A 7624-nucleotide genomic window follows, 5' to 3' on the forward strand; every position below is an offset into this window, starting at 1 on the left:
TCTTTGATGGTTGTTTTAGGCTGAGCAAATGGGTATTTTCTGGGATTATTAACATTATGGATGGCTGGTAGAACTACAAAGGAAGGGTTTGTAAGGTTTCCTGAACATGAAAAAATTCGGTGTACAGGTTGAGTGGACCTTATCCAAATAGCCTGGGTGAAAATTGGTTTAGATTTGTGGGTGTTCCTTTTACTTAGGGGGATGTATTTGGAATGGGACATATTTAAAATATTCATGTTGGAAATGTAGTTCAAGTTTAAATGTGGTACTCAGTCATGTATAATTTATATCTTTTATTCACATATGTGTGCTTTCATTTATATTTTGCTTATACAGCATTCACAACTGTGTTTTAGGATATGTTAATGTGCCTGAGTTTTGGCTGTGACAGGTCATCTAGGTTGGATATGGATATTTTTCACTTGTGGTACCAGGTCAATCAAATTCTTTGCATTTCACATTTTCAGATTACAGATACTCTGCTTATATTATTTCTTGTAAATCTAAAATATACATGGATCATAGAATGCTTTGATATAAATTTCAAAGGAAACAAGAGAAGGCCCCAATGGAGAGGAAAAAACTTTCCACACTCTAAGGGAAAGAGGTTGCACTTCATTTTCTGCAGTATTTTCTTTATGCTACATGGCTTTTGTATGTTTGTATTGATTATAAACTTGTCTTCATTAGTATGAAATTTTAGCATTTTGTTGTATTTATGGCAATTACATGGGGGTCACTGGAGGTCACATGGTCACTTCTCTGTTTCTGCACACTTGCCTTCAAACCAAGTCAAAAATTATTCTGTGTGCTAATAAGGAAAACAGTGACATTTCTTAAGGGAAAAAACAAAACAAAACAAAACAAAACAAACCTCATTTAGGGCAGCTCTAGTGAAATAAAAGAGTGTGAGATTTTTGAGAAATGGAGTTATGCTAAAGTGCCCTGGAATCTATACTTACCTCAATTAACTACGAACAAACCACAGAAATGGCATATGCCACAGAGAGCCATAAAGCAATTTCTAACTTCATGGCTATGCTGCTGACTGTGATTAATGTAAATGTACTTAGAAGTGTCAGGCGATGCAGATAGTTTCTGTTAGGTATAGTGTCAAGTGTACAATCACCAGCATCAAGGGGGCTCATATTTTTAATTAAAAGGAGGCATTCCTACTTAGATGAGAGCTAGTGGCTCTAGCTTCCTCTCCTGAGTGTGACCGTCAGAGAAAACAGTAGTTTAACTAACAATTTCACAGAAAGCTGTCAGTATGATTGCTTCAATATGAGCTGAGAAAATTTATTTTCCCCTAAAGTACTTCATTTGAGGAAAATAAGAGGGGAAATAAATTCACCAGTCCCACTGTGTTGAGAAACCAAAGAGTATCTTTTCCTTGAGATAATTATGACTTAATTGAAGAAAATTTAATTATATGTATATATACAGAAAATTAATTATGCTTTATACAATAAGCATGACAGAAGTTAGTGAGAGGAGACCAGAGAGCCTCACAGAGCAGGCAGGAATTGAGATGAGAGTGAGCACAGTTTATGCAGGTAAACTGTGGGATTAGAAGTCTTCCATTGGATGAGTGTGGAGGCAATCCCGTGGCAGAGCTGTGTGTTGAGAGAGAACCTTGCTAGAGTGAGGAAGTTCATTCTGGAGGACAGGAGAAAATGAGATCGAAATAGAGATGGAAGAAAGATGAAAGAGTTTAGACTTTATCCCCACGCACAACGGGGCCCTTTGAAGAGCTATTTAATAGGAAGGTGACATAATGGGTAGAGTATTCTTGGGTGATTTGATCTGGTATTGATGCGGCTGATGGGAAGGAGTGAGGGGAGACAGAGTAAAAATACCAGGCATAGTAGACCAAGAGGGAGCCAAGTTATTGTCATTGGAGGTGGATAGGACATTTCAGTGTGGGCCTTACCACAAGGATGAATAGAGCCTATTAAGCATTCCATTATGGATATGGGTAGATCCACCTCCCATCTCAGAGCAGCAAGAAAGGTACTGGGTTTTCTGCCAAGTTCTGTAGTTACATGATAGCCTTCTTTTCCCAGTGTGAGAACAAAGTAGAACCTATTCTATGTCAAGAGAATTAAGATCAAAGAGAAAGATTCAACAAGGATGTAGATAGTCGAAGGTGTGGTCCTTTGGGGGACTATCATTGAGGACTGGCTTCCTTGGTCTGCTCCCTGGCTCCAAATGCACCAAGTGTTTAAGTACACACTGAATCACTTCTCTTACAAGAGTGAATCCTGTCTCACTGATGTGAGCAGGTCAAGGTTTGAGGTTTTTATTATCTGGCTTTTATTATCTCACCAAATTCTGCTGTGTAAGAGGCTCCTCACATATGCCTTAAGGGCACATCTTATAACTGTGGGGTTTTGAGCTCTAGAGAGGCAATTTTCTATTCCCATATACACATGGTAAAACGGCCATATAATGACAATACTACTTGTCCCATTGGGGAAAACAAAAGGCTTGTAGTCATCACTGCTCAATGTTATGTCTCAAACTCAGCCAGCATCCTGTTGCCAGCACTGCAAGTAGGATCCAGTCCTACACTCTGACTGCAATTCAGTTTCAGTCATGACACATGTGAAGGGGGAGCCACTGCATGCGATACAGAGGAGAGATTTGTAAGGGACGGTCAGTGTGCACTTGGAGCAGCTCATGCTGAGGCCCATTCAGTGAGCTTGCTGCTGGTCTGGTGGCTTGTGGTTTGAAGCGGTCATAGGCTAGCTGTCAAAAAGAAAAGCTGCAACTGGAGAGAAGAATGAAGACAAGCAAGAAGACTCTGTAACAGAGTGGCAGCAGGAAGATAAAGTGGCCCCATTCCTTCAATCTTTATTCTTAATTCTCTCAGAATTTCATAAAATGTGTCGTGAACATATTCACCCTCTTCGTCAAACTCCCCCCATATCTATACCCTTCCCCTGATCCTATTGTGTTCTCATTCCTTTTATTCTAAATTTATTCAGTCAAATTTATGCTGCCCACATACTATTGAGTGTTTGGCTATCTATTGCAGCATAATAAATCTATCCATAGTCCTTAGCCTCACTGAAAACTGGCCATCAATTGCCTGAGGTGAGACTTGGTGGCCATCTCCCACCTCCATGCAGGGATTTTGTGTGGCTTGTGTAAGTGTTTCATAGAGCATACCAGTACCCTTCTCTGTGGGTTGAAGCCTCTTTTTCAGGACTCAGGGAATCAGGAGATCCAGTGGACTGGAAAAGCACAGAACCACTGCTATCTCAGCAAATATTCAGAAGACTGACATTTTAGTTATGATTCCTATTGCCATGAAGAGACCATGACAATTCTTTATTTTAATTGAATATTTTATGTCTTTACATTTCAAATGTTTTCCCCTTTTACAGTTTCCCCTCTGGAACTCCCTTATCCCATCATCCTCCCTCTACTTCTATAAGGGTGCTCCCTTTCCACACCCCCACTCCTACCTTGCCACCCTGGCATTCCCCTACACTGGGGCATCAAGCCTCCACAAGACCAAGGTCTTCTCCTCCTATTGTTGCAAGACAAGGCCTGGAGCCATGGGTTCCTCTACATATACTCTTTAGTTGGTGGTTTAGTTTCTGGGAGCTCCGGGAGGTCGTGTTGGTTGGTAGTGTTGTTCTTCCTATGGGGTTGCAAACCCCTTCAGATCCTTCAGTCCTTTCACTAACTCCTCCATTGGGGGCCCTGTGCTCCGTCCAGTGGTTGACTGTGAGCATATACCTCTGTATTTATCAGGCTCAAGGAAACATTTAATTAGGGATGACTTATGACTCAGAAGTATAGTCCATTATCATCATGGCAAGAAGCATGGTAGTATGCAGGTAGATATGGTGCTGGAAAGATAGCTGAGACTTCTACCTCTGGATTAGCAGGCAGCAGGAAAAGTGACACAGGGCCTGACCTGAGCATTTGAAACCCCAAAGCCCATCCCCAGAAACAGGCCACACCTCCTAACAGTGTCACATTTTTATTTAAACTACCACAGTCGGCAATCTCACCCACTGAAGAGATGCCTTGTGGCCCTTGGCGACCTTAGAGCTCCACGTCCTAGCCATGCATGACTTCCAGGAAAAGAGTCATCAACCCACCCACAAAACCTTCAACCCACAGTTTGTCTTGCCTTCAAGATGCACAGAGATAAAGACGGAGTAGAGACTTAGGGAACAGCCAACTTGGTGTGAGGACTACATATAGATTTTTCACACGATCAAACCATCCAAAATCACAGGGTGTGCGGAGGAAAGCATAAATAGTTATTTACAGTTAAAAGAAGCTTTTCTGATGAGAGTTGAGGGATGCACTAATCCATGGGCACAAAGATAAGAATGTAGGGATAGTTTATTACTCACTATGTCCATTTATCAAAATAATAACAGTAGACCTGCCCTAGGGCCAATGACCTACCCAGCCACAAGGTTTCAGTCTAGTTAATGGGGCCAAGCATGAGTTACATATTGTGGACTGGGCTGTAAATCCTACAAAAAAAAGTGGTTGGTTATGCCCATAATATTTGTAGCTTTGCTGTATCCCCAACTGGGCATATCACGTCAAGCTGGTGGTTATTGTAGCTCACAAGGCTCATAGCCATGTAAAACTATAGATGATTTCTCTCTCCTTACAGCACACACTGAATCCTCCAGCATTACGAAAGCTACCCAATAGGAATGAAGTTTCCAGGTCATACTGCTTACTACAAAAACTAGCCAATAGGAAGGAAGCTTCCAGGTCACACTACTTACTACGAAAGCTAACCAATAGGAAGGAAGCTTTCAGGTTGTCACTGTCCTCCGCAGAGACAAGAACAACATGGACACCAAGGCGGGTTCACACAGCAACTTCTTTTACTTCGGGATTTTTCCTTTACAGCTCTCTTCCCCAGCAGCTTCTTCTACTACCTCTTGCAGCAAGGGCTAAACAACTTCTACTTAGGCCCAGGGCTACGACAACTTCTACTTAGGGCAAGGCTATATTCCTAACTAATTCCCGGCAACAACAACGTCTACTATCCTCGCTCCTACTGACCTCATCTAGCTCCACCCTACCTCATCCAATCAGAATTCACACACGCTCCTGCTCAGGTTGGTCACCGATAGGCTGACAGGTCCGGATCACGAGGAACAGTCAGTCCAGCCTGGCAGGCAGCCCACGCATGCAGCCTCACTGCCCATGCAAGGCAGTAAACATCTTGGCCCATGCGGCAGCACCCACTTCCCGCCCCAGGTCATCCTGCTTACTATGAAAGTTAGCCAATAGGAATGAAGCGTCCAGGTCATACTGCTTACTTTCTTCATACCCTATAACTTAACTTTGTATCTCCAGCATCAGGGTCTTGTTTGGAGGATAACCCAAAAGCAATGGCAAAAACCTATAATATTTATGGAAGCTATAGGGTCCTACAGACAAATATTTCAAAAGGAGATAACCCATACCTGTTATTAGACTTTTTATTTGAAGTGTTTGTTTAGGCATTATCTCCTACTATAGAGTAATTTCATTTAAAACCCATTGATACATTTTTTTCCAGAAGTTCTGACAGGAGTAGGTTACCTACCATATAGTATTTTCATTAACCTCCATTTTTTATTAAAACGATTTTATAACTTTATTATTAAAATATTTAAAAATAAAATATTGAATGCAAATGGCCTCAGTGTTAGTTTCCCTTCTCCATGCTTCCTTCTCTATGCAGCCCCCCCCATCCTCCAGCCCTTGTGACTTTTCCTGTTCCATTGTTCCTCTTTCTCCTTTCCTACCACCTGTGTTCTATTCCTCTTTCTTTGAAATCCCTTACATGACCCCTAACTGGTTCCCTGACTTCTATGTGTACTCCAATTTAAACATTCATATCTAAAGACTGGAAACTAGCATTAACTTGAGAAAGAACATGTGGCATTTGTCTTTCCGGATCTGGGTTGCCTCATTCAGATAATTATTTCCAGGTCTATCCATATACTAGAGAGTTTAATTTTTCTTAATAACTAAGTAATAGTCCATTCTGTAAATGTACCAGTTTCATAATGAATCCATCTTTGGGTGGATATCTAGGTTTTTTCCCCCTATTTCTTGGCTGTTTTGAGGAGAGCAGCAATGAGCTTGAATGAGCAAGTCTTTCTTTAGTAAGACAAGAGAGTCCTTTGGGACCATGCCCATGTCAGAATTTCTTCATTGATGTGAAACACAGTGAAATGGGAAACTATGATATAATAGACGCATAGGAAATCTGAGTCGTGAATCTTCCAACAGCTGGATTTATAATGGTTTGGGAGCTTAGTTTCCAGAAGTGTCATTTTTGAGGACGTAGGTTAAGATAATTAGATACAGGTTTTTCATATTTCACTTTCTCCTGTCTCTCTCCTTACCTCCCTCCCTCCTCCCTTCCTCCTCCCCCCTCCCTTTCACTTTTCCATTCTGTCTTGTGTGTGTATGTGTGTATACCGTCATGTGAGTGGGTAACCTGAGAGAGGGTAAGCTGTTTTGAGGCAGGGTCTTCCTGTTTCCATCACTCTGTAGACATCCCAGTATGCAGGCTACTGGTGGATCCAGCTCTCTAACCTCCTAGCTTGCTGCCACCAGAGGGATGGCTGCAGTTACGGAGCATGTGGGATGTGAGCAGTGCCACATCCCACATTTGCATGTGTTCCCTGGACTACACTTGGGTCATCAGGCTTGTATCGCAAGTACAATTACCAGTTGAGTCACCCCCCTCTCCCCTGCCACCATTCATGCCTTTTCTTCTCTTGTATCAGTGTCCAAGTATGTGCTGGTTGAGTTTCTGCCTAGTTTGAACATTGTTCTGTTCTTCAACACCCCATATCTTCCCCCCCCCATTGTTATGCTTTCAGGTCTAATACTATCAGTAGGATCAGTCCTTCATATCCCTATGCATCTGATTCTAAATCTATAGAAGAAGAAAAATGATTGATAAAAATAAATTTTAAAGTCATTTCGAGAATAGTAATAATAGTAAAATTCTCATATTTAAGAGAGGATTACATACTTTATTTTAATAGACCACCTTCAAACATTGTTTTCAAACTTGTTTTCAATGTATAAAACAATCAGAGGACATGTTGTGAATGATTATGCAAACAGATTAGAAAAATAGTCCTAAGGCAAAGTCTTTTCTCAATGTAAAATTTTCCTCCTTTGGCTGATTTCAGGACTGAGACTCTTTTTTTTTTTTTTTCTTCAGGGTTGCTTAAGAGATCAACACTTCGGAGGGTTATTGTCGTCACCAAGTAGAGCACTGTTGGTGTGTTTCAAGGAATGTTTTGAACTTTGAGATGACTCAGTTAGTTAAGGTACCTGGAACTGATGTCTTGAATTACACTCTTGCAGTCTCTGCGATGGAAGGAGAGAAAGCTTCTTACTTCCATAAGAAGCTCTGCCTTCCATATGCATGCTATTCCAAATACGCACACCCGCACACACACGCATGGACGCACGCACGCGTACGCGCGCATACAGACACACACACACACACACACACACACACACACACACACACACACACACAAATAAATGAATGAATGTGGGAAAAACTCTGAATGTACTCAATCTTTATGGATTTTCGTGGGTCCAGAACATTGGGAGT

At 41.5% G+C, this 7624-nt stretch overlaps 1 long non-coding RNA gene across 2 annotated transcripts in view; it reads left to right on the top strand.

Moving 5' to 3' along the window:
- Gm29865 overlaps positions 1–7376 on the top strand; it is a 92005-nt gene extending 84629 nt beyond the window's left edge. For both annotated transcript variants that reach the window (XR_376086.3, XR_376085.2), the window contains one exon: positions 7223–7376. This is a non-coding gene — a long non-coding RNA (predicted gene, 29865). The remainder of the gene's footprint in view (positions 1–7222) is intronic.
- The last annotated feature ends 248 nt before the right edge of the window (positions 7377–7624 follow it).

Source organism: Mus musculus, chromosome 3, assembly GCF_000001635.26.
Source record: "Mus musculus strain C57BL/6J chromosome 3, GRCm38.p6 C57BL/6J".
Taxonomy (NCBI): domain Eukaryota; kingdom Metazoa; phylum Chordata; class Mammalia; order Rodentia; family Muridae; genus Mus; species Mus musculus.